The sequence below is a fragment of the Mus caroli genome, unplaced genomic scaffold, assembly GCF_978045245.1.
Source record: "Mus caroli unplaced genomic scaffold, Mus_caroli_1 scaffold_1, whole genome shotgun sequence".
Taxonomy (NCBI): domain Eukaryota; kingdom Metazoa; phylum Chordata; class Mammalia; order Rodentia; family Muridae; genus Mus; species Mus caroli.
In genome coordinates, this window is record NW_028227256.1 from 114,692,076 (window position 1) to 114,704,648 (window position 12,573).

At 39.6% G+C, this 12,573-nt stretch overlaps 1 pseudogene; it reads left to right on the top strand.

Moving 5' to 3' along the window:
- The first annotated feature begins 1,085 nt into the window (after nt 1–1,085).
- LOC110288622 (uncharacterized) overlaps nt 1,086–12,573 on the top strand; it is a 31,528-nt pseudogene continuing 20,040 nt past the window's right edge.

Genomic DNA, 12,573 nt, shown 5'->3' on the forward strand with positions numbered 1-12,573 from the left:
TCTGTATCCTCACATCCCTGATTTACAGGTGTAAAATGTTAAAATAATAGGAAATGAATGAAAGAGGAAAAGAAGGTAAAGCAACATGGAAAATACCAAATAAGCCTTGAAGCACAATTTGAGTATGTATTGGTATTTCCTCTAGAGACTGTTGTTAATGCATTAAGGCGAGTTATCAAGCAGAGAAGAATGTGTCTCCTTATGTTTTCCAGCATATTCTTTGTAGAAATTAAATGTCATTGGTTGGTAACCCCACCTTTAATATAACTATATTTTCATTCTCTTATCAGCACAAAGTCCCAACAAGGAAGATATTGTAAGAGAATGATGTTCAGCTGCCTTCAGTGACAGCTGAAGGCATTAAAAATGATGCAGAGATATCATATCTAGGTAAGAATAGCTAGAGCATTAGACCACGAATCCAAAAGAAGCAAAGTCCCCATTAAAAGGAAACTGAAGACATAATACAATCCCAAATCTTCCTTCAAAACCACAAAATCATGTTCTTTTAGAACAGGACATAGAGTCCAAAAGTACTACCTCTGTGGATATAGTGGTGAAGCAGACACTGATTGCCTCGTTTTTCTTGGCCCCAGCCAACTATATTGCTTACCCAGAAATACCTCCAGCTGCAGTTACCTCACAGATTCTGACAATGATTTCAAATAGAAGCCTCAATTCTGTTTTGATAAACCATCTCAGGTAAAGGCAAGGAAAGAAAGGGTGAATATCAGTTTCAACTGAAAGCTGTGCTCAACCTGCATTTCCAGACTGCCTATATTAGGTATATAGCAGTTCACTGCAGCCACATACCCAGGTCTGTAGAGAAATAAACCATCTTCTGGAAAAACAGCACCTAAATGCAGAAAATGAAAGTCTTTTTATTTTTCTATCTATAGAAGATCATTGTTTCTGCATCTCTTCTCTGGGACGAGTCATGGTGTGTGGTCAGTTTTGATTCCTGCTTTCTACTCTTCAGTTTTACAAGGAACAGGGAGGATCTGCTCCATGTAAATACAAACTGACTTCTGGAATGTGGAAGACCAACTTTGGTGAGACATTACCTTCTGTAGGAGACAAAAAAGATGGCTTCTTCTCAGGTAAAGTGTGCATGATTATGGGAATGGCTGAGTGTTTTTAAAGAAATACTTCATTGTCAGAACTTCCAAACCTTCCCTATACTGATTCAAATTTACAGAACTATTTAGGCACATGACTCGCAGTATTAACTCTTCAAAACTTAGCTCACTGGTGTGCTTAAGACACCTTTCTACTTATTCCAGTCTAGTTATTTTTTTCAATGTAACTTCTACAAATGAAAAGGTTATCTGAAAATCTTATAAAGTTTCTGATAGCAAAGGTGAATATATATCATGACAAAGATGATGGATAGATGATTTCTACAGAGAATCACTTTGGTCACTATTTGGCTGTGAAGAAAGGTTCATGTCTAGTGAATCTTGCATCTGAGTGCCTATTGCAGTAATTCTCAGCTTTCCTACTGCTGCAGCCTTTAAATGAGTTCCTCATGTTGTGGTGATCCCAACTATAATTTTATTTTATTGACAATACATATCTGTAATTTTGCTAATCTATGATGCCTAATGTAAATATTTCTACTTTATGGTGCCTTAGGCAACTATCATTAGATCATTTAGGGGACCATGCCATTTAATTCCCAAACAGGTTATTCTCAACCCAAACGTTGAGAACTGATGTCATATTGAATCTTTGCAGAGAAGTCACAACATTCTTTCATTCATAAAATAATTTATCAGAAATACATACTAGTTGTTGATAGCAGACCAAGTTTTATAATTAACAAATCTTTGTTTGGTGGGGATACAGTTCATTTTACTTATTTATTTACTTTTAGGCTAAAACCAGATTTTATGCTAGGTCCACCTGAATTTATTTCACAAATTAGCATGGTACTTATCCACTTCTCCTTTTTTTTTTTCAATTTTTTATTAGATAATTTCTTCATTTACATTTCAAATGCTATCCCAAAAGTCCCTTATATCCTCCCCCCACCCTGCTCTCTTACCCAACCACTCCTACTACCTGGCCCTGTTGTTCCTTTGTATTGGGGCATATAATCTTTGCAAGAGCAAGGACCTCTCTTCCCAATGATGGTTGATTAGGGCCGTGTGTTCCATCCAATAGATGACTCTGAGCATAGCTTCTGTTAGTCTCAATGTGTCTCTGTTTAGTTTCTGTTTCCAGGATCTGTCCAATGAGGAAAGTGGGGTGTTGAAGTCTCCCATTCTTATGGTGTGAGGTGCAATGTGTGCTTTGAGCTTTACTAAAGTTTCCTTAATGAATGTGGCTGCCCTTGCATTTGGAGCATAGATATTCAGAATTGAGAGTGCATCTTGGAAGATTTTAACTTTGATGAGTATGAAGTGCGCCTCCTTCCCTTTTTTGATACTGTTCATTTTAATTTCAGGTTCTATTGACCTTCATGGATGTGGCTTTAGAGTTTTCTAAGGAGGAGTGGGAATGTCTGGATTCTGCTCAGAGGGCTCTGTACAGAGATGTCATGTTGGAGAATTACAACAACCTGGTTTCTATGGGTATGAATTTTTTCTTCCATAATTTCTACTCACCTTAGGGATGTCTAAAACTCTTACTAGTGTTTTGGTCTGAATTCCATTAATGACTTACTCTCTTAAATTTTTAAAATTATTGGTTACTATCTTATTTATAGCTAACATGTTATATACCTCTATCTTGGTTTTACATTTAACATAATGACCTTTCAGTCTCATATGGGAATATAAGCATTTTGGGAATAAGCATTCAGTAGCATTTATATGTGAATACACTTGGACTAACACAGTCTTCTTTTTCTAATGATGTCATTTTAAAAAGAAATTCAGAATTTTAAAATTGATTGACTTAAAAAGACTCTGAAACATTCTAATGGAATTAACTATAAAAACGTCATTCATGCTGGGCAGTGGTGGCACACTCCTTTAATCACACAACTTGGGAGGCAGAGGCAGATGGATTTCTCAGTTCGAGCCAGCCTGGTCTACAGAGTGAGTTCCAGGACAGGCAGAGCTACACTGAGAAACTCTGCCTCAATAAAAAAAAAAGTCATTCATGTATCTTTTATGCTTTTCCATCTCACCTACATGGCACAATACTGTGCTAGTGCCCAGCTACAATTAATGGCAAATCTGTATGTCTGAATGGACAGGTGTTGCTGTTTCAAAACCAGATGTAATTACCTTCCTTGAAGAAAACAAAGATCCATGGATTGTTGATAGGAATGGGACAGAAAGAAGAGCACCAGGTACTCTGAAGTGAAATAACATGTTATGTGATGATTCTAAATCAGGGAGAAGTTTAGTCCTGAATGTACTTAGAAAAGTTATTCAATGTAAATTTTTTCTAAGTTTCTTTTGAACAATGCATAAAAGGATTAACACATCATGGATGCTAAATGATTTTTGCATTATTTTAACTTTATAGAGGAAATTTCAAATGTACCATATTATATATGTTTTATAAAGTAGTAGATGATTCTCTCATAATCTAATTGAGGTTGTTATTTTTCTTTTTTCTTTCTCTTTATTTAATTCTTTAATCCTTTTGGACAGTCCAGTCTTCATCCCCTTCCCAGACTACTCCCCAGCCCATACCTCCTCCCCTCACCCTAACTATCTTCAAGAGGATGTCCCTACCCTACCACTCCTACCCCACCAGAACTCCCCACCCTCTGGGTTCTCAAGTATCATGGGTTGGATGCAACTTCTTTCACTGAGACCAGACCAGGCAGTCCTTTGCTGTATACATGACAGGGGCCTCACATCAGCTGATGTATCATACCTGGTTGGTGGCTGAGTGTCAGAGATTTTGGCGGTATAGTTAAGTTAAGATTGCTGGTCTTACCATTGCATACACTAGCAAGATTTTGCTGAAAGGACCCAAATATAACTGTCTCTTGTGAGACGATGCTGGGGCCTAGCAAACACAGGAGTGGATGTTCACAGTCAGCTATTGGATGTATCACAGGGCTCCCAATGGAGAAGCTAGAGAAAGTACCCAAGGAGCTAAAGGGATCTGCAACCCTATTGTTGGAACAACATGATGTACTAACCAGAACCCCGGAGCTCTTGTCTCTAGCTGCATATGTATCGAAAGATGGCCTAGTCAGCCATCAATGGAAAGAGAGGCCCATTGGACTCGCAAACTTTATATGCCCCAATATAGGGGAATGCCAGGGCCAAAAGAATGGGAATGGGTGGGTAGGGAAGTGGGGGGCGCTATGGGGGACTTTTGGGATAGCATTGGAAACGTAATTGAGGAAAATATGTAATAAAAATATTAAAAAAATAAATAAAAAAAAAAAGTTAAAAAAAAAAAAAAAAGATTGCTGGTCTTCCAAAAGAATGGACCATCCAGAGACTGCCCTACCTTGGGGTCCATCCCATAATCAGCCACCAAACGCAGACACTATTGCATATGCTAAAAAGATTTTGCTGATGGGACTCTGATATAGCTGTCTCCTGTGAGGCTTTGCCAGTGCCTGGCAAATACAGAAGTGGATGCTCACAGTCATCTATAGGATGGAACACAGGGCCCCCAATGAAGGAGACAGGGAAGTACCTGAGAGCTTATGGGGTCTGCAACCCTATAGGTGGAACAAAAATATGAACTGACCAGTACTCCAGGAGTTCATGTCTCTAACTATATATGTAGCTGAAGATGGCCTAGTCGGCCATCAGAGGGAACAGAAGCCCCTTGGTCTATCAAATTTATATGCCTCAGTACAGGGGAATGCCAGGGCCAAAAAGTGGGAGTGGGTTGGTAGCGGAGCAGGGCAGGGGGAGGGTATAGGGGACTTTTGGGATAGCATTTGAAATGTAAAAGAAGAAAATATCTAAAAAAAAAAAAAAAAGAAAGAAAGAAAAAGAAAAGAAATTAATTCACATTAGACAACTAAGTGTCTTCGACAAGCTTTAGAACACATGATCATATGAAGAATCAGGCAAATCAGGAGCAGTGGAGCTGCGTGGTACGTGGTAGAACCCTAAGTAAAAATAAATCATGATACCTAAAGGTCATCTCTGAACAGCATTAGAAATTGAACTATACAATGGTTGATATATCTGCATGCTAAGATAGGTAATTTATTTCTGCTTTATTTATGAAAGATTAAAAATCCTAGTAAGCTACAAAATCATTGTTATTAAAATTATGTTACTGCACTACCAATTTTTATTAATATGGTGCTAAGGTTATAGTAAAATATAAAATTTTTTTTAAAAAATTGCTGGTCTTCCCATGAGGCTACCCTCCTCTTCAGCTTCTTCCAGCTTTTCTCACATTGGACCATGGGGATCCTGGCTTCACTCCATTGAGTGGGTGCTAGTATCTGCATCTGACTCTGATCGGCTTGTTGGGCTTCTCAGAGGGCAACCATGCTTGGCTTCTGTCTGCAAGTACACCACAGCATCACTAATAGTGTCAGGCCCAGAGGCCTCTCCTTGAGCTTGATCCCAGTTTGCACTTGTCACTGGACCTCCTTTCACTCAGGCTCTTCTCCATTTTTGTCCCTACAGTTCCTTCACACAGGAACAGTTCTGGGACAGAGATTTTGACTGTGGCATGGCCATCCCATCCCTCCACTTGGTGTCCTGCCCCTCAATGGGAGGTGGACTCTACAAGTACCCTCTCCCCACTATAGGGCATTTCATTCAATGTCCCTCCCCTTGAGTCCTGAGAGTTTCTCACCTCCAAGGTCTCTGGTGCTTTCTAGAGGATCCCATCACCTCGAACCTCCCAGAGTTGCCTGTTTCCTTTCTTTCTGCTGGCCCTCAAGGATTCAGTCCTGTTCCTGCCCAAATACCTGATCATGTTTCCCTCTTCCCTTCCCTGTCCCCTTTCCAAATCAAGTCCCACATTCTCTGCCCCCAAAAATTGCTTTCTTCTCCTTCCCAAATCATATGAAGGCATTCTCCTTTGGATTATTAACCGTCTTAAAGTCTGTGAATTGTGTACTGGATATTCTGTATTTTTTTTGGCTAATATCTACTTATTTGTGAGGATATGCCATGCTTGTCCTTTTGGGTCTGAGTTACCTCTCTCAGGATGGTATTTTCTAGTTCCATCCATTTGTCTGAAAAATTCAAGATGTTCTTTTGCTTAATAGCTGAGTTGTATTCCATTTTGTAAATGAACCACGTTTTCTGTATCCATTCTTCTATTGTGCTACATCTGGATTGTTTCCTGGTTCTGGCTATCACATGTAAGGTTTCTATGAACATAGTGGAGCATGTGCCCCTGTGGCATGGTGGAGCATCCTTTGGGCATATGCCCAAGAGTGGTATATAGGTGGGTTGTCAGGTAGATCTATTTGCAATTTTCAGAGGAACCTTCAGATTGATTTCCAGAGTGGTTGTACCAGTTTGCAATCCCACCAGCAGTGGAGGAGTGATTATGATGATTTTTCATTTTTACTTATGGTTTTGAGTTCTTTTTCAAAGTGAAGTGTCTACAGTTGTTTGGATTCATTGCTGGCACTTACATTCAATTCCATTATCAATTTTGGTTTGAATTTATACCAATACCAGGCAGATTTTATTACTATTGCTCTGTAGTACAGCTTGAAGTCAGCGATGGGTATTTCTCCAGAAGTTCTTTAACTCTTCAGGATTAGTTTAGCAATTCTGGGATTTTGTGTTTACTTAGGAAGTTTAGAATTTTTTTTTCAAGAATTGTGTCAGAATTTTGATGGGCATTGCATTGAATCTGTAGATTGGTTTTGGTAAAATGACCTTTTTTGCTAGGTTAATCACACCAATCCATGAACATGTTCTAATAACTTCTTCTAATAACTTCTTCAATTTCTTTTTTCAGAGACATGAAGTTCATGTCATATCAGGTATTTGCCTTGCTTGATTAGAGTTGCAATAAGTTATTTTCTTTACTTCTGACTATTGTGACAGAAGTTGTTTCTCTTATTTCTTTCTCAGCCCATTTATTATTTGAATAAAAGTTGACTACTGATCTTTTTGAGGTAATTTTTTAAGCAGCCATTTTACTGAACACATTTTTAGCTTTAGAAGTTCTCTGATAGAGGCATGTTATCGTTTGCATATACTATCATAACATCTTCCAATAGCAATGTTTTAAGTTCTTCATTTCCAAATTATGTTTCCTTGATCTCCTTTATATATCTTACTGTTCTAACTATAATATCAAGCACTCTATTGAAAAGATAAGAAGAGAGTGGACAGCCTTACCTTGCTGCTGATACTAGTAAAATGTCATTAAGTTTCTCTCTATTTGATTTGATGATGGCTACTTGCTTTCTGTGAATACCCTTTTACATTTTTTAATCTTCTATTATTTCAGTGCATTTATACATCAAACATATTAATAATATTGAGTATTTTGAGAATCAATACATAAAAATTTGTTCAGTTTATATATTCCTATCCTTTTATACCTGAAAAATATTACTAGTGAACATTTAATACTTTCCATAACTGAGGATCCTACATCTAATATTGAAGACTAAATGGTTATAGAATAACAATAGCTACTGGCTATTATAAATAAGGCTGCTGTGAACATACTCGAGCATGTGTCTTTATTACATGTTGGAACGTCCCTTGGGTATAGGCCTAGGAGTGGTATAGATAGGTAATGGTAACAAAATAAAGGGGAAGAAGCAGAAGGAAAAGGGGCCAAACTTCCAGCCAGTGTTCCTGTGCTCTGGGCAGGCAGACTCAAGCAGAGCTGCTGGACACTTTTCTACTCTGCCCTGGGTGAGCATCTAAGGCTGACCCCACTCGGCAGGGGGTGGAGAAGGGGCAGCCCCTGATTGGGGACCCTGGAGCTACCTTGCTAAAGCCCCAGAGTTATAGGAGAGAGGGATAAGGGAAGAGGTTCCCAACACTGACCAGAGTGTACAGAAGATCTAGATGGAGCAGAGACTATCTATGTTTTAAGAGCTTGATTATAGAAATGCAGGGGAAAGAGAGAAGGGAGAGACAGAGACAAAGACAGAGACAGAGACAGTGAGAGAAGGTTAGAGAAGAAGACAGAGAAAGTAGGAGAGAGGATAGGAAAGAAGAAGACAAAGAGAAAGGGAAGAGGAGAGAGGAGAGAGAAGGGAGAAGTGAGAGGTGAAAGAACAAAGGAGTAAGAGAGCAAGGTGAGGGCCTAACAGTCCCTTTTATACTCTTTATGTTTCCTAGGTAACTGGGGAGTAGTTTAGCATGAAGTTCAGAAGCTGGGCCATTGCTTATGTGACTATTGACCATGCTTCTCTTGTCGGGGCTCAGGGATCTGGTGAATTAGGCAGGGGCCAGAGTTCCAGGAGCATGAGGGAATGCCTACCATGTCATGTAGGTGAATTATGACCATCAGGGTTCAGACCTCATCTCCACTGAATACCAGTCTGCAATTCCCCACAGATGGGTCCTCAGATATTATGATGTCAAATTTTCTGAGGAACTGCCAAACTGATTTCCAGAGGGGTTGTGCTATCTTGCACTCGCACCAGCAATGGAGAGTGTTCCCCTTTCTCCACATCCTCACAAGTGTCTGCTATCACTTGAGTTTTGTTTTTTTGGTTTGTTTGTTTGTTTGTTTGTTTTTGGGATTCTGATTGGTGTGAGGGGAAATCTCTGGGTTGTTTTGATTTGGATTTCCCTGATGACAAAGAATGTTGAACATTTCTTTTTCTTTTTTTTAAATATTTTTTATTACGTATTTTCCACAATTACATTTCCTATGCTATCCCAAAAGTCCCCCATACCCTCCCCCCCACTTCCCTACCCACCCATTCCGATTTTTTGGCCCTGGCGTTGCCCTGTATTGGAGCATATAAAGTTTGTGTGTCCAATGGGCCTCTCTTTCCAGTGATGGTCGACTAGGCCATCTTTTGATACATATGCAGCTATAGTCAAGAGCTCCAGAGTACTGGTTAGTTCATAATGTTGTTCCACCTACAGGGTTACAGATCTCTTTAGCTCCTCGGATACTTTCTCTAGCTCCTCCATTGGGGGCCCTGTGATCCATCCAATAGCTGATTGTGAGCATCCACTTATGTGTTTGCTAGGCCCCAGCCTAGTCTCACAAGAGACAGCTAAATCAGGGTCCTTTCAGCAAACACTTGCTAGTGTATGCAATGGTGTCATCGTTTGGAGGCTAATTATGGGATGGATCACTGGATATGGCAGTCTCTAGATGGTCCATCCTTTTGTCTCAGCTCCAAACTTTGGCTCTGTAACTCCTTCCATGGGTGATTGTTTCCAATTCTAAGAAGGGGCAAAGTGTCCACACTTTGGTCTTCGTTCTTCTTCAGTTTCATGTGTTTTGCAGATTGTATCTTATATCTTGGGTATACTAAGTTTCTGGGCTAATATCCACTTCTCAGTGGAACATTTCTTTAGGTGCTTACAAGCCATTCAATATTTCTCAGTTGAAAATTCTTGTTTAGCTTTGTACCCCCATTTTATAATAGGGTTATTTGGTTGTCTGGAGAAAATGGGCAGATTTGCATTTTTCTACATGCTGATCACCAGGTGAACCACCATGATTTGTATATAATGCTGGGTTGTTTTTTTTTTAATCCATTGGATGGTTATCGCACCTTTGTCAAAGATCAAATGACCATAGGTGTGTGGGTTCATTTCTGGTTCTTCAATTCTGTTCCATTAATCTTCCTGACTGTCTCTGTAAAAATACAATGCAGGGTTTATCACTATTGCTCTGTAGAACAGCTTGAGGTCAGGGATGGTGATTCCACCAGATGTTCTTTTATTGTTGAAAATACTTTACGCTATCATGGGGTTTCTGTTATTCCAAATGAATTTGTAAACTGCTCTTGCTACCTCTATGAAGAATTGCGTTGGAATTTTGATTGGGGATTGCATTGAATCTGTAGATTGCTTTTGGCAAGATGGCCATTTTTACTATATTAATTCTGCCAAATGGGAAGCATAGGAGATCTTTCCATCTTCTGAGATCTTCTTGATTTCTTTCTTCAGAGACTTGAAGTTCTTGACATATAGAGATGTCACTACCTTGATTAGAGTCACACCAACATTTTTAATATTATTTGTGGCTATTGTGAAGGGTGTCATTTCCCTAATTTCTTTGTCAACCTTTCTATCATTTGAGTGGAGAAAAGCTACTGGTTTGAGTTGATTTTATACCCAGGCACTTTACTTAACTTGTTTATCAGCTGTAGGAAGCCGTGATAATACGTGCCGTCACTAGATGGCGATAAGCTCCATTGTGCGCATGTGCCAGAGCAAATGCCCACCAAGTCACTAGTCCGTCCCCCAGGACATTTGAGACTGTGGGTGGAACCGCCAGTAGTATTAACACATCACACCTGTGGGTATATAGCAACACGTTTCTTTTTTTTTTAATTTTTAATATTTTTATTACATATTTTCCTCAGTTACATTTCCAATGCTATCCCAAAAGTCCCCCATAGCGCCCCCCACTTCCCTACCCACCCATTCCCATTCTTTTGGCCCTGACATTCCCCTATATTGGGGCATATAAAGTTTGCAAGTCCAATAGGCCTCTCTTTCCAATGATGGCCGACTAGGCCATCTTTCCATACATATGCAGCTAGAGACAAGAGCTCCGGGGTTCTGGTTAGTTCATCATGTTGTTCCAACAAATAGGGTTGCAGATCCCTTTAGCTCCTTGGGTACTTTCTCTAGCTTCTCCATTGGGAGCCCTGTGATACATCCAATAGCTGACTGTGAACATCCACTCCTGTGTTTGCAAGGCCCCGGCATCGTCTCACAAGAGACAGTTATATTTGGGTCCTTTCAGCAAAATCTTGCTAGTGTATGCAATGGTGTCAGCGTTTAGAAGCTGATTATGGGATGGATCCCTGGATACGGCAGTCTCTAAATGGTCCATCCTTTCATCACAGCTACGAACTTTGTCTCTGTAACTCCTTCCCTGGGTGTTTTGTTCCCAATTCTAAGAAGGGGCACAGTGTCCACACTTTGGTCTTCATTCTTCTTGAGTTTCATGCGTTTAGTAAATTGTATCTTATATCTTGGGTATCCTAAGTTTTGGGCTAATATCCACTTATCAGTGAATACATATTGTGTGAGTTCTTTTGTGATTGTGTTACTTCACTCAAGATGATGCCCTCCAGGTCCATCCATTTGGCTAGGAATTTCATAAATTCATTCTTTTTAATAGCTGAGTAGTACTCCATTGTGTAAATGTACCATAATTTCTGTATCCATTCCTCTGTTGAGGGACATCTGGGTTCTTTCCAGCTTCTGGCTATTATAAATAGGGCTGCTATGAACATAGTGGAGCATGTGTCCTTTTTACCGGTTGGAACATCTTCTGGATATATGCCCAGGAGAGGTATTGCTGGATCCTCCAGTAGTATTATGTCCAATTTTCTGAGGAACCACCAGACTGATTTCCAGAGTGGTTGTACAAGCTTGCAATCCCACCAACAATGGAGGAGTGTTTCTCTTTCACCACATCCTCGCCAGCATCTGCTGTCACCTGAATTTTTGATCTTAGCCATTCTGACTGGTGTGAGATGGAATCTCAAGGTTGTTTTGATTTGCATTTCTCTAATGATTAAGGATGTTAAACATTTTTTCAGGTGTTTCTCAGCCATTCGGTATTCCTCAGGTGAGAATTCTTTGTTTAGCTCTGAGCCCCATTTTTAATGGGATTATTTGATTTTCTGGAGTCCACCCTCTTGAGTTCTTTATATATATTGGATATTAGTCCCCTATCTGACTTACGATAGGTAAATATCCTTTCCCAATCTGTTGGTGGCCTTTTATCTTATTGACAGTGTCTTTTGCCTTGCAGAAGCTTTGCAGTTTCATGAGGTCCCATTTGTCAATTCTCGATCTTACAGCACAAGCCATTGCTGTTCTATTCAGGAATTTTTCCCCTGTGCCCATATCTTCGAGGCTTTTCCCTACTTTCTACTCTATAAGTTTCAGTGTCTCTGGTTTTATGTGAAGTTCCTTGATCCACTTAGATTTAACCTTAGTACAAGTAGATAGGAATGGATCAATTTGCATTCTTCTACATGATAACAACCAGTTGTGCCAGCACCATTTGTTGAAAATGCTGTCTTTCTTCCACTGGATGGTTTTAGCTCCCTTGTCAAAGACCAAGTGACCATAGGTGTGTGGGTTCGTTTCTGGGTGTTCAGTTCTATTCCATTGGTCTACTTGTTTGTCACTATACCAGTACCATGCAATTTTTATCATAATTGTTTTGTAGTAGAGCTTTAGGTCAGGCATGGTGATTCCAACAGAGGTACTTTTATCCTTGAGAAGAGTTTTGGCTATCCTAGGTTTTTTTGTTATTCCAGATGAATTTGGAGATTGCTGTTGCTAATTCGTTGAAGAATTGACTTGGAATTTTGATGGGGATTACATTGAATCTGTACATTGTTTTTGGAGAGATAGCCATTTTTACAATATTGATCCTGCCAATCCATGAGCATGGGAGATCTTTCCATCTTCTGAGATCTTCTTTAATTTCTTTCTTCAGAGACTTGAAGTTCTTATCATACAGATAATTCACTTCCTT